The sequence below is a fragment of the Colobus angolensis genome, unplaced genomic scaffold, assembly GCF_000951035.1.
Source record: "Colobus angolensis palliatus isolate OR3802 unplaced genomic scaffold, Cang.pa_1.0 Scaffold80, whole genome shotgun sequence".
Lineage (NCBI taxonomy): Eukaryota > Metazoa > Chordata > Mammalia > Primates > Cercopithecidae > Colobus > Colobus angolensis.
In genome coordinates this window covers 5,905,850-5,920,966 of record NW_012121821.1, presented here as the reverse complement: position 1 = coordinate 5,920,966, position 15,117 = coordinate 5,905,850, and the positions used below count along the sequence as shown (strand labels likewise).

Sequence of the window (15,117 nt, the reverse complement as noted above, 5' to 3'; positions counted from 1 at the left end):
GATGGTCTCGATCTCCTGACCTCGTGATCCGCCCGTCTCGGCCTCCCAAAGTGCTGGGATTACAGGCTTGAGCCACCGCGCCCGGCCAAATTTACAGTTCTTAAAGTTTCCAAAATAAAATACGTAACTTTCATACGTGTTATTATATAACGGATAAAAGTATCTTATTCTATCCCTCTAATATAATCCAAACATTATAATCCAAAACTACTCAACTAGAGTTGGAAGAAAAATATGTAATTAAATGCCATTTTCTATAAAAAACAATATTAACAACCTTAATGAGATATAAATATTATCTTTGAATATTCAGAGGTTCTTCATATTGAAACTAAAATCAATGGCATACACATAAATAAGTGAAATACTGTATCAGAGATTTGCTTCCAACTCCTCACATACCACTTGCCAAACAAATGTCCAAAAGAAACAACCTAATATAGCTTTTAAGTAACCAAATCTGACACTCTGGATGAAATGAGTCCGAAGCAGTTTGTCCTCCCTGAAATAGGGTAATGATAGCATAATATTCTTGCTACCAAGGGCAAGAAAACTGTATTTCTCAATTGGACTTTTAATGATCAGATTCTTTCTACTCCACATGAACCTACAGTGTGAAGAAGCAGTACTCAGACTACCAAATTCTTTACCCACTGCATAAAATAAATCATTTAGCGTATTTCCTTCTGTTTCAAACACATGCCATTTAAAACAGAAGTGTTTCTTTTTTCTTCTGCCCACTCTACATTCTCCCTTGGCACTTTCATCTTCTTACACAGATTCAACTAATACACCTATTTGTATTATTCACTAAACCCATGTTTAACATATGCCTTAGTCCTGACCTCTCTCCTGAACCACAAATCCACATTTCTAAAAGCCTTTGGACATTTCCAGCATTTGGCAAGTATATAAAAAGTCAACAAATCCAAAACTGATCTCATTATGTACCTCCTTGCCCATATTTCTAGTAAGAGTACCACCATCAACATTGCTGACACTTAAAAAGTGTAATCTTTGGCCAGGCGCGGTGGCTCACACCTGTAATCCCAGCACTCTGGGAGGCTGAGGCAGGCGGATCACAAGGTCAAGAGATCGAGACCATCCTGGCCAACATGGTGAAACCCCATCTCTACTAAAAATACAAAATATTAGCTGGGCGTGGTGGCGAGCACCTGTAGTCCTAGCTACTTGGGAAGCTGAGGCAGGAGAATCACTTGAACCCAGGAGGCGGAGGTTGCAGTGAGCCAAGATCATACCACTGCACTTCAGCCTGGCAATAGAGCGAGACTCTGTCTCAAAAACGAAAGTGTAATCTTCACCTTCCATCTCCTCCAAACCTGCTCCAAAAATCCCCTCCTCCCCGCCACCCACCTACTACATTGAGGTCCTGCAGAGCCTGTGCTCTAATTCCGTTACCACTGCCCTTGCCCCGTATTAATACTATATTGAAAGTCGGCTTTCCACATCAAATCATTCTGCACACTACTCTATTAGACCTTAGTAACTTCTCACTACCTCCCAAATGTCCAACTTTTGTCCCCAAATGTCGAACTTCTAAAAGCAGCACTTAAACATGCTCCACAATCCCACCCCAACTTAAAATTCAAACCTCATCTCTAATTCCCCAAATGAACAGTATATTCCAGGTAATCTGGTCCACTAACTTTTCTCCAAGTACACAATGAACTTTCCCACCTCCACACTTCCGCTCACATCATTCTCTTTATTTGAAAGGCCTTCTTCACCCACCTACTCCCAATCCATAAATCTTTGTCTTAGAAAAATCTCTTATTCTCTGTAACATTAAACTCAGGTTACCAGTTTATTGGGAAGCAACATGATGCAGGAGAAACACACAGGTTTTGGCACCAGACAGATCTGGATTCAAATTGGGGCTGTTACTTGCTAGCCACATAGCCCAGGCAAGTAACTTAACATATTTCAGCCTCACTGTCCTCATCATTAAGCTACTTACATATTGCTGTGAAGCTAAGAAAATGTTGTAAACAGCAACTAGCACTGAGTCTGTTCAGTAAATGCTCAATAAATAGTAGCTTCTGAGCTATCTCCACAAATTTCCATTACTCAAGCTAAAAATGAACCCTTTCTTCTTTTGTATAATTTACTCCAAACTTTACCTTAAACCACCCATATAAGTGTTTACAAATGTTTATGCTGTAAATCTTTACACAAATCTCATATCCCCTTCTAGATTTCAAATTTCTAAAAACCAAAAATTTAATCTTTATATCCTAAAATGCCTAGTATAGCACTTTCCATTAAGCACTCAACACTCATCGCCAAAGTTAAGTCCCAATTTAAAAAAAATTTTAGTATGCCTAAAGAATACAACTCAACTCTTCATGATTTCAGAAATTATTACCAAAACATGAAACTCACCCGTTATGCCTGTACCTTTATTTGCTCCTTTACTGCCTAACATAGCTTGATGCACAGCAAATGCTCAGTATTTGTTGAATTGACTTGTATAATATAAAAATACAATCAGTATCTGATTTTCCCCACCTTTCTCTGCTCTTAAAACTCTTGAAATATTTCCCTTCAAAACACATTGTCATATCTGCAAATCTGTAACTACATCTAACTTAACTATTTTTCCAGATTCTCTCAATTCCAATATCCAATCTTATGCTCTAAATAATTAAGTACTTCACATGTTGAATCTACAGTTTCTATCTAAATTTAAAAGTTGTGCAAATAGGTTGGGCATGGTGGCTCACAACTGTAACCCCAGCACATTGGAAGGCCGAGATGGGAGGGTCACTTGAGCCCAGGAGTTCAAGACCAGCCTGGCAACATAGTGAAACCTCGGCTCTACCGAAAAAAAAAAAAAAAAAATTAGCCAGGTGTGGTGGTTGGTGCCCCTACCTACTCAGGAGTCTGAGACAGAAGGATTGCTTGAGTCCAGGAGTTGAAGGCTGCAGTGAGCTATCATGGTGCCATTGCGCTGCAGCCTGGGCAGCAGAATGAGGCTGTCTCGAAAAAGAAAAAAGAAAAGGAAAAAGAAAAGTTGTGCAGCTAATCTCTCCACAATTTTTTCCAAGGACTTTAAAAATCATCTACTCTTTGCCTGTTCAAAATCAACAACCTTGAAATAAATTTTCCTTTGCATAGGAAAGCTCACTGAACTTGTCACTTCAGTCTATTTTTCCTGATTCATGACACCACCTCCCCTTTCAGGGGTGGGAGGAAAGAGAATGACATAAGTACCCAAAAAATTACAGTATAAATTCTAATCTACACACAAGATGAGAGGTGCAGATAGTGTCACTGGTTTCAAGAAGGTGATTTGTGTATACTTTACGCTGCAAAAACAGTGGCCATCTGGTAATAGCAATAATCTGCAGTAACTGCATTCCTTTATAAAAAGTTTTTAAATCACCATTTATTGTGGAAAACCCGTATTTCCTACAAACCTTTCAGCAGTAAAGTTTATTACCTAAATTCTGTTCACTAAACCTACCTACATCACTTTCTCCCCTAGGAAATCCTCAGTTTATCCGAAGTAAACACTTCACGGAATAAGTTTAAACAAACAAAACATCTCTGCCCACCTGTGTGAAACTCTGCATTGCAGCAACAATTTTAACAGTGTAAGGAATCTCTCAAGAAAATCCAAGAACAATTTTTCTTTAAGAAAAATGACAGCTCCAAATATGAAGGTAAACAAACTTTGGGAGAAAGGATATAATAATTGGCCAACTCTTTGCAATCAATTCGTACAGCCTCTGAATGAATTCATCATACAACTGTGACATGAGATAGCCAAAAGAATTAACAGTGTAGATAAGAGAACAGCATCTTTATTTTTTTTAATATGTCTGCAAAAAAAGGCGGGGGGGGGGTGTCTAAACTACGGATTTTCCTTAAGCAAGCTGTTTTCTTTTTTTTAAGTTTACTTCAACAACAGCTTCAGTGAGCTTTCAAGTGAGTAAAGATGATACAGAGCATGCTGGTGCCACAGCGACCTACGTATCCAGAACCGCTTCCGAGCCCAGTCCAAATCGATCCCGGACAACCCTGAAGCAAATCTGTATGAAAAGCCCTGCAAAAGATCCCTGGCATTTAGAGGCAGCGCCCCACCCTGGAGTGAAAAGACGACACCCCGGGGACCCGGGTTAATTACTGAGCCCGGGACAGACCCAGAGGAGGCGAAACGTCGGGAACTGGAGCCCAAGATAGAGTCTCATGTCCAGCTACTACCCCAGGCCAGACACAGAATACCAAACTGGGGAGCGGCGAGGTTTGGGGGAGCACACATGAGGGGGTCGGACGGACGGAGGCCCAGCCCATCCCCACTCTCGAGTCCCAACAGCAACAACAGCTCTGGGAACCCCCTTACTGGCTCCGCCCCGCCCACCCCTGGGACCCACAGCCCTCTTCTTCCCGTCCCGCTGGCTCGGAGAACTCCGCGGCGGTCGACAACCCCCTTCCCCGGACGCCGGCAGCCGAGCCCTCAGCCCGGATCCCGAAGCGGGCAGCAGGAGCACGAAAACGCCAGCCCTGACGCGGGCCCGCGGCCGTCCCAGTCCGTTTCCCTAGCCACTCACCGTCGGCCCAGGTGCTGAGAGGGAGCAGAGCGCGGGTCAGCGGGCGCGAACCCCCAGACTCCGACCCGGGCTGGAGCCCCTACTTGGAGCAGATCGAGTCTCAGCCGCTGTGCCTACAAGGCCTCTCTCCGGCCCGAATCCTGGAAAAGCACTTCCGGGGGAGCGGGGGAGGGAAGGGTTTTGGCACCGGAACTGCTCTCAGCCCGGAGCTGCCAGGGCCTCCAGGCGGGGCGGGGACTCTCTCGCCGGGCGCCCAGAAACCAGTCTTTGGGCTCCTAGCTAACCCTTTCCGCCCCGCGTCTCCTCGGTTCCCCGGCTGCTGCTGCACCCTTTGCTTTAACTGCTGTTCGTGTTATTTTACTCCGGCCACCTAATTTTACAAATAAGGAAACCGAGGCTCTGAGAATTTAGGTGCAAGAATCCAGCGCATACACCCGGCCTCCCGACTCCCTTCAGTGTACTCTACGCTCCAATCTGCCTCCTTTAAAAAATAATGATAATAGTTAACATTTATTGAACGCTCACTACGTGGTAGGCACTGTATTAAGTCCCTTCGGGTGCATTGACTTATTTAATCATCCCCAAACTCCTTGGGGTTGGTGCTGTTATCTACATCTTGCAGGGGAGAAAAACGGTCAAAGATACCAAACCCAGTATCACAAACGTTGGCTGCTTGATTTTATTTTACTTCATGTGTGTATAAATCTCACCTACCCATAACAAGATTTTTAAATTATTTAAAGACAGGACTCAAACTATATTCCTATATTTTGTCATCACTGGCGACTTCAACAGAGGCTAGAGCTGGGGTTGAGGGGTTGGGGTGGAGATCTGGAGTCTTTTCGCTTGTCTCCTTTTATTTGCTTTTATTTTTTCACCGTGGCAAGTTATAAAATCATCTCTGTATTGTAGGAATCCAAAATGATAATGCACGATAAACATTTCAGAGTGTCTGGCACTGGATAAAAGTCAACGATTCTTATACCTCGTCAGCAATAGGCAATAGAAAAGATTAGTTAAGGAAAGAAGAAAGAGTAGGGGTTTTTACAACGGGAAAATACAGGTGCTTGGGAAACTCCGTGCAGTGATAGCATGAGGTCCCACAGAGTTACATATCAGACAGGCAAAAGGGACGGAGAGGAGGAGGGGAGGATTCCTCAGCCACAAAATGAGAAAGGCACCAGATAACTGAGGCAGGTTCTGTATCTGGGATGCAGGGAAAGAAAAAAAAAAAAGCCTCTTGGCATGCATACTATCTGCAAAACAAATGTACTAACATGTCTTGAAACGGCAGTGGTGGGGAGGAGATTTTTAAATTTTTCTACTATGAAAAAATTTTCTACTATGAAAGGCAGGGGAAATGAAAAAAGGTGAAAACCCATTACTACAAATTTAAGATGCAAACAATGCCATTGCTCTTGGCTTTATTTACAGGGCTGTCTTATTTATTTTATTTTAGTGATCGCAGAAGTGTTCGCAAATATTTCTGTAACACTCAAATTCAAGCAACCTTTTGTGCCTCAGAGTGTGAAGAAGAAAAACACAGCATAGGTTGGCAGGACTCACCGACATCTCTTTTTACTCAAGGCCTAAAGGGATAGTGAGAGGAATCCTGAATCACAGACATTATCAGGCTCTGTGTGGCATGCAGAGGTGCTAGAGGTTAGTCATTTAATCTGGTCATCTAACTGGTAAATGGAGCCGCCTGGATTTGAGTTTGCAGACCATATTCTCAGATGCCTTTCACCACTGTCCCAGTGGTTCTCAAATTTGAGAGTTCATCGGAACCACCTGAAGGGCTTGTTAAAACAGATTGCTGGACCCCACCCCTAGAAGTCCCTGGACTAAGCGTCTCAACATCATCTGTGAGCTTGTTACAGATGCACATTACTGGGCATGCCCCAGATCTTATGAATCAGAAGCTCTGGGGTGGGACCCAGCAATCTGTGTTTTAACAGGCCTTCCAGGGGATTCTGATATACTGACAAGTTTAAGAACCACTGCATAAGATGTTAAGAACTAAGATATTCAGAACTAATATCTTGTCTTCCACATATTCCTCTTTTTTTCTAATTTTTTCTAACAGGGATAACTCTTACTGGAGCAAAATTTCTTCCCGTTGCATTAAATGACCTACTAAAGCATTTTTATTCATGTTTTGCTCTCAGTGAAAGATGAGGCTAGAAAAAAAATTACTATAATGGAGGATTCATTCTGATTAAATTTGTGCTGAAATTTAACCAGATAATACTGGTTTGGGGGTAGAACTAATCTTATTTGAGAATTACTCTATGCCAAGGCTTTACACACGTTTTCTAAATTAATCTTCACTACATTGCTATGAGGTTTTATGGTCTTAATTTTAGAGATGAGGATAACTGAGACTTAGGTGAAGTGATTGACTTAAGGCCACATTCTTATTAAGGGGCAGAATCAGGATTGTGCAAAGATCCCTCTAATTCCAAAACTCATGTTCTTTCCACTTCATGGCTGGAGCCTGGAGAACCAAATTCCAGTGTGGGCTCCACCGCCCCAGCTATGCAACATTGAGTAAGAGATTTAATCTCTATTTCGATTTCTTCATCTATAAATAATGTTATCATAAATCTGCCCCGCCCACACTGGAATGTCAGAACAAATGAGGAAATGAAAGTGTAAGCACTTTGAGCTTTTTAAAGAAAAACAGTAAAAAGGCAAGTTATTAAGGCATATTATGTATAGGCAAGTGTTGCTGTGTGATCCTGGATGGTGAAGTCTTTCCCAATTATCTCCTGATTCATAAAGAAGAGTGCCAAAGAAAAAGTTGTTTGACTTCATATACCAGTGTCTCCTGGAGGTAAAAGAAGATGACAGAGGATTGTATGCATCTCTTGTAAAAATTACAAGGAATCTCTCACCAGGCTCTTTTGGCTCCAGGTTGTTGCCAAATTGCTGGCGCATCCTCATCTTAGAGATGTCTTTTCTCCTAACCCTTTTCTTCTGTCCATTCCAGGCATCCCTCTACCCGCCTGCCTCTACCCACTAGGAAAGTCTTAAAATTCCTGTTACTTTATTATGTAGAAGGATTTAACTCTCAATCCTCATCTCAGGCCAGACTCCAGGCCACCTTTACTGACACAATTACCATGTTGTGCAATTCCAGGGGGTACTATTCACAAAGAATACAACGTGAATGATGCTCAAGAGGTGAAAAACACAAATGATGCCCCCTGGAACTGTGCAAGGCTATGGCCCTGACTATGCATAGCTCCTACCCCCAAAATCCATTAAGGTGTTTTGTGAAACAAAAGAGCCATCTACTTGGGTGTCCACCCTTTGCCAAGCTTTGAAATAATGGGATTCTTTGTTTTTGTTGGTTTAATGCAGACCTGATCCTAACCACCCAGCTTATGTTCTAACTTCCATACTCTACTGTGACACTTTTCACTGTCTTCTGTGACATTGTTGCCTATCTCCCCACTAGACTTGTGAGTTTCTGAAGACCTTTTTATATTTTGTCTTCCTCATCTTTTATTCATGCCTTAAAAACATTTGCTTTGAATAAAAGCACAGTGTAACTGGTATATATGTATTAGTGTAAATATTTATGGCAAAGATTTGACAAATGTATTGTTTGGTCCAGAGAGTTTTGTACCAAGAAATAAATTGAGTCAAAATTTTAAAATTGAGAAATATCATGTTAAAAAAAATGCCAATTTCTGGCATCCCTTGAAAATTTAAACACTCTGGCAGACATCTGACATGCATCCACAAAGCATCAGTGACTTTAGCTCAGAGGTAGCATCTCTCTTCAAATAGTGCAATGAGTTGGCCTTATCCACATGTGATATCTTTATGATAGACCACTGATATATGGGATCATATGGATGTTTTAAAGAAACAAGTATGGAATTTTGCCTTATAGATTTTACATGTGCTCATAACTATTAAATGTATTTTGAGGTAATTTTATTTTGTTTTTGTTTTTTGTTTTTTGAGATGGAGTCTCACTCTGTTGCCCAGGCTGAAGTGCAGTGGCGCAATCTCGGCTCACTGGAAGCTCCATCTCCCAAGTTCACCCCATTCTCCTGCCTTAGCCTCCTGAGTAGCTGGGACTACAGGCGCCTGCCACCACGCCCACCTAATTTTTTGTATTTTTAGTAGAGACGGAGTTTAACCATGTTAGCCAGGATGGTCTCGATCTCCTGACCTCGTGATCAGCCCGCCTCAGCCTCCCAAAGTGCTGGGATTACAGGCGTGAGCTACCACGCCTGGCCTTGAGGTAATTTTAAATTGTTTTACTGGGATAGCAATTGTCGGGTACCACATTGTACCTTTTTTTTTTTTTTTTTTTGAGACCGAGTGTCATTCTGTCGCCTCACCTGGAGTGCAGCAGCATGATCTCAGCTCACTGCAACTTCTGCCTCCCAGGTTCAAGTGATTCTCCTGCCTCAGTCTCCCGAGTAGCTGGGATTACAGGTGCCCACCATCACGCCTGGCTAATTTTTGTATTTTAAGTAGAGACCAGGTTTCACCATGTTGGACCAGGCTGGTCTCTAACTCCTGACTTCAGGTGATATGCCCGCCTCAGCCTCCCAAAGTGCTGGGATTACAGGTGTGAGCCACCATGCCTGGCCACGTTGTACCATTTCTAAACAGGCAAGGCAAGTGCAGACATCAAATTATAAATATCATTTCCACCACGTTTTAATGGAGTTGTAGCTAATGTTATTTGTCAACAGCCTTGGAAAGACAAAAGATGAAAAATAGCAATTACTTAAATAGATTTGATGACAAACAGCCCTATAGGGTATAATTCTTTTTTTTTTTTTTTTAATTTATTTTTTCCTGGATGGAGACGCAAGCAAAGCTAGTTCAGGTAGCTAGCAAATGATGAGGTCAGGATTAGAATCCAGGCAGTCTGTCCCCAGAGACACACTCATAACCACTAAACTAATATTTATTGATCCTTTTCCATGTGTCATGGCCATGACTGCCTCCCAACTGAAAGAGAAAACCAGATTTATAGAAGAATGCATAAATCTCTTCCTGGCCTTTTATAGGTCACTATAATAAACCCACATCCTTTTCCCCCTCCCTCCCCAAGTCATATTGACATGTTTATAATCATCATTTTTGAAATGGACAAACTGCCAGATGTCTAAAACTTCTTTTAATTCCCATATAGTTCTTGCAAGAAGTTTGTTTCTATTGAAAGTTATCATAATGAATCCTATGCACGTGGTTTCACAAACAACAGAAGAAATTTGAAGCCATATAATATTGACATTGAAAACCAATATCTCTAGTCAAATTGTGCTTGCGTGGAGAAATGGGAGATGTCAAGGTTGAATTTGAGCGAAAATGTCACATTGACACAAATGCAGAGCCAGCTCAAAAATAGAGAACTTAAAAGGGAATGATCATCAACCTTTGGTGTATTTTACATTTAATTTTTAACTAAATATCACGAAAAAGTATTGGAACTGACACTTTCCTTTAAAAGGCTTAAATTAATTAAATTTCTGTTGTCCACATTGAATTATGTAGTATCAGGAATTTAAGAAGGTGCCATCCACTCTTACTCCTTTTTTTATCAAAACACTGGCCATCTTACCTTTCCTTAGCTTCTCTTTCTGCAAAATATGCATGATAAATGCATCTTTATATCTTAGAGATGTTGTGAGACATAGCTAATAAATGATTATACAGCATAGCTCTTTGAAGTATAAAGCACTGCATAATTACTAAATACTATAATAACCATCCTCATAATAATAGTAATTTTCAACCAACACATCAACCAGACCCAGATGCCTTTAGTCACCTCCCAATTAGACAAAAGTATATATACCAACTATTAAATCAAGTAAAAATCTTAAACCACAGATTAGCTCTATCCCCTCCTCTTTCCTATGCAGAATCTGAAGTCAGACTGCCAGTGACGCATCTCAGTTTTATCACTTGCTGGCTGTGTGACCCAGCTCATACAAGACAGCTAATCTCCAACCTCTATCTCTTCACTATAAAAATTACAATAATAATAATACCCACCTCACAGGATTTTTGTGAGAATTCAACAAATTAATACATGTAGAACTCTGAACTGGTGGTTGGCAGACTATAAGGGCTCAGTGAACATTAGCATTGATGACTTGCAGTAATAGCTGAGAAAAAAAAAATAATGGGCAGCAGTCTAGCCATGTTATTGGATAGTAAGTCAATCCATTCAACTTGGAGCATAATTGGCACTGCCCTTTAGGTTCCCATGTTAATATTCATCAAATATAAGCTCTTTAATATTGAACTTTGATATCAAAAGGAAAGGTGAGACATTTAATTTTCATTTTCCCAGTCTGTTTATCCTTTCTTTTTCTTTTTTTTTTTTTTTTTTGGAGACATGTTCTTGCTCTGTCACCCAGGCTGATGTGCAGTGGCGCAATCACTGCAGTCTTGATCATCTGAGCTCAAGCGATCCTCCCACCTCAGCCTCCTGAGTAGCTGGCACTACAGGCGTGCCCCACCATGCCCAGCTAATTTTTATATTTTTTGTAGAGATACAGTTTTGCCATGTTGCCCAGGCTGGTCCTAGGCTCAAGTAATCTTCCCTGGTTAGCCTCCCAAGGTGTTGGGACTACAGGCATGAGCCACCACGCCCAGCTATTTTTATTCCTTATAATCATTGTGCATGTAATAAATGACTACATTTTTATTATAGATGATTAGGAAAAAAATGAGTAAAATTTAAAAGTACCTCTTCATCACTAATGCTCCCCTTTCCCCAGCCCATTCTTCTCTGCAGATGTAACCACTATAAATGATTTGGTGTGTTGCTTTCCAGGCATTTATTTGTGCATTTATATTCATATAAAGAAAACCCAGTGGAAACATGAAACTATGTACTTAAAGCACCCCAAAGATGGAGTTTCACAATGTTGCCTGGGCTGATCTCAAACTGCTGGGCTCAAGCAATCCTCCTGCCTGAGCCTCCCTAGGTAGCTGGACTTACAGGCACGTGCCACTGTGCCTGGCCTCACCAAAAACAACAATTAAAGAATTTTGTGTTTTTCAATCATTATTAAGTAATTCACAAAATAGAAGGAGGAAAATGTGATTAAAATTTCAATGTGATATGAAAAAAAATTACCAAAGTGAAATTCTTAGAGAAACTTTTGATAATAAAGATCTTATACACATGTCAAAAAAAAAAGAAATTTGTGTTTTTACAAATGCATAGATATAAAAAAAATCAGAGCTTATTGGGACTTCCTTATACTATTTAATTTTAACATGGTTTTAATTCTTAAACAGTAAAATACTATTTACTATGGATCATAAGCTCTTTAGTGCTTACGATTTTTCTTTTTTCTTTCTTTTTTTTTTTTTTTTGAGATGAAGTCTCACTCTTGTCTCCCAGGCTGGAGTACAATGGCGTGATCTTAGTTCACTGTAACCTCCGCCTCCCAGGTTCAAGCAATTCTTTTGCCTCAGCCTCTCGAGTAGCTGGAATTACAGGTGCCTGCCACCACACCTGGCTAATTTTTTTTTTTTTTTTGTATTTTTAGTAGAGATGGGGTTTTGTTTGTTTGTTTGTTTTTGTTTTTGTATTTTTAGTAGAGACGTGGTTTCGCCACATTGGCTAGTCTGGTCTCAAACTCCTGACCTCAGGTGATCCACCTGCCTTAACCTCCCAAAGTGCTGGGATTGCAGGCACGAGCCATTGCACCCAGCCACAATCTTTCTTAAGATCTTAATCCAAGCTTGCTTTATATGTATGTATGCACCAATATTTTTAATACATAAATGTAATCATATTGTTTTGCAAATGGCTTTATTTGAGTCAGCGATTTTACACATGATGATATTTACTTAGTGGCAATCTAAATAAGGAACTTAAACCGTATCTGCCATTTTGCTCCCCTAAAAACTATTTCTGTCTAAGGGTCCTGTTAGAACAACTTGAGTTTCAAAAGCTTCCATTTTTGCTAAAGCAAATTTCATTTTCCATCACATTTCCAAGCCCATGTAATACAATCCTTTTTTAATCTCTACAGAGTGTATGATGGAGAGAAATCCTACCGACCAGGAGCTTTCTAAATGGTGACTATGGAGAGATGCCAAGGAAATTGAATGGTGCCAAATGCAAAATCCTCAAGTTGCTCTCTAAACCAACAGAAATTCACTGGGAGCTGGATTTCACTGAGGCAGGAAGTATTTCACCTACAAAGATAGAGCACATGTGGAGATTATATTTGGGACCAGGGAACAAAGAAGAAAAGTAAAGCTACGTTATATTGCAGTTGTATTTCAGGAGAAAGTAAAAAGAGAACGTTCCCTGAAGTAAAAATAACCAATGACCTTTGGTGCAGGAAAAATATTTAAGCAATAGTTTATAATTAAGTTTATTTAAATTTTCCCCTTATAGGAAATTAACTGCTGAAAATCTGTTATTCCTATAGCAAGTTCAATGCACATAGAACGCATAGAGAAAGAGAGATCCAGAATTATTTCAAATTTAAAAAATTATATTTGAAATAACCCTGGATCTAAACTTCTACAAATGTTTATTGCATACTCAATATGCATAGGAGGTCAGGGGAATACCAAGAACTCCAAGTTACAGAACAAGTCCTCTAAGTGCTTAAAAGTGCCAGTTAGGGAGATAAGTTATGGGCTTATAGAAAAAGAACCGTAATAATGCTAAGGATCTCATGGTAAATACTGAATGAATAACAGAGTCATTCATTTTTGGAGACCTCTTCCCTCACTCATGGTCTTAGGACCAGGTAAGAGATAGAACTTAAATCATGTCTTAAAGGATTTTGGAAATTATAGGAAAAGAAGGGACATGAAAAGGATCCCAGCATTTAAAAAAGTACAGATGCAGCAAAGTACCAAGCACATCGAGCAGACCTTGAGCAGATCCTTTTAACTGCAACAAAGGGTTTGTGCCAAGTAGGAGAAAACTTTGAGTAAGTAGGTTGGGCCTCTACTCTGAAGGGCCTTGACTACTAAATTAAGATATTTGGACATTATCTTTTTAGGCCATAAAGAATCAAACTTGGTTTCCTGTGAAGCAACGTGATTAAAGTATGCTTTCTAAAAATCTTTATTTTTTTATGAAGAAAATTTGCAAAACACAGGAAACCACCATAAATATAATAAAAATTGACGTGCACCTATAATCCCAGCTACTCAGAGGCTGAGGCAGGAGAATCCCTTGAACCTGGGACACAGAGGTTGCAGTGAGCCGAGATTGCACACTGCACTCCAGCCTGGGTGACAGAGCGAGACTTTGTCTCAATAAATACATACATACATACATATTAGTAAAATAAAAAATAAAAATAAAAATTACCTGGAAATCCATCATCCATAAATATGTTAAACTTTGATGGATAAATGTATAGCATTTTATTTCTGGTCATATATTTGTGTGTGTGTAGACTGGGATTATGTTTTATTTATTCAACCTTATGTTGTGAGTACTTTTTTCAACATGATTTTTAACGAACTGCATTGTATTTCATTATATAAATGCAATATATGTCCAATTTTTCCATTTTTCCTCCAGGCATAAATAACTAAGATTAATCCAAGGTTAACATAAGCAGTATTTACAATGGATTGGAGTAAGGATAAACTGAGAGCAGGAAGAGCAGTTAAGACGCTACTGGTAGAGAAATGTTTGAATAAAGGGCATGTTCACACACTGGAATAGTTTATAACTATTATATTACATTATAATTATTGTTTCAAAGAATGATACTGCTCCCAGTGTAGTATTATGAAGTGATCGCCAAGGTCGATTTTCTGGGTTTCTCCTCTTCTCTCCAGTCTCTTAAATTTGTAGTGCTCCAGAACTCAGCCCTTTCTCTTCTCCTTCATCTACATTTCCTCCCTTGGTAATCTCATCCAGTCCCAAGGATTTAAATACCGTCTATATGTTAACCACTTGATGGCCTGTGGAAAGAAAAAGTATTCTATATACAGAGATGGATACATATTTCCTGAAAAAGCATTCAAAACTGTAAGTTGCTATCCAATAGGACAAATTACAAAGACAAAACACTAGTGTACTGCCCTCGGAGGGGTGCTTGTAAGTGAGGGGCCTTGAAGCTGAGTATATGCTACAGCTCAAGTCAAGGCCTAGAAGCAGGAGCAGAATGATGTGATGAAGGAATCGGGAGGGGTGCACCGCTACTACAAAGTCCGGTGATGGGATGGGTAGGGAAAAAATCACCTTGGGCAATTTGCTCTTTAACTTCTACTCATTCAGATGTTTGTCGACTAATAACCTGAAAGCATCGTTTGATTTAGGTTTCTAATAAACGGCATGTAAGCAATTGTGACAAAGGGTGGACAGAGAAAGACTCTGTTGACCAGTGAACAAAATAATGATCCTGAGATAGAAAGCAAATATACACGATTCTTCATTTTCAATACCTTCTCCATGTCAAAGTTTTTTCATTGTTTCTTTTATGAGCTCTGCTTTTCATCAAATAACCCCTTCAACTAAAATTTTCAAAGAATTCTTTCTTTCCATCTTGAAAAGGCCTACCTA

The 15,117-nt window shown here is 40.0% G+C and overlaps 1 protein-coding gene across 7 annotated transcripts in view; it reads right to left on the bottom strand.

Moving 5' to 3' along the window:
* Window positions 1–4,756, bottom strand: part of FRS2 (fibroblast growth factor receptor substrate 2) — a 119,410-nt gene extending 114,654 nt beyond the window's left edge. For all 7 annotated transcript variants that reach the window (XM_011929300.1, XM_011929301.1, XM_011929299.1 and 4 more), the window contains exon 1: window positions 4,575–4,756. The gene's annotated coding sequence lies outside the window, so the exon portion shown is untranslated. The remainder of the gene's footprint in view (window positions 1–4,574) is intronic.
* Between the last annotated feature and the right edge of the window lie 10,361 nt (window positions 4,757–15,117).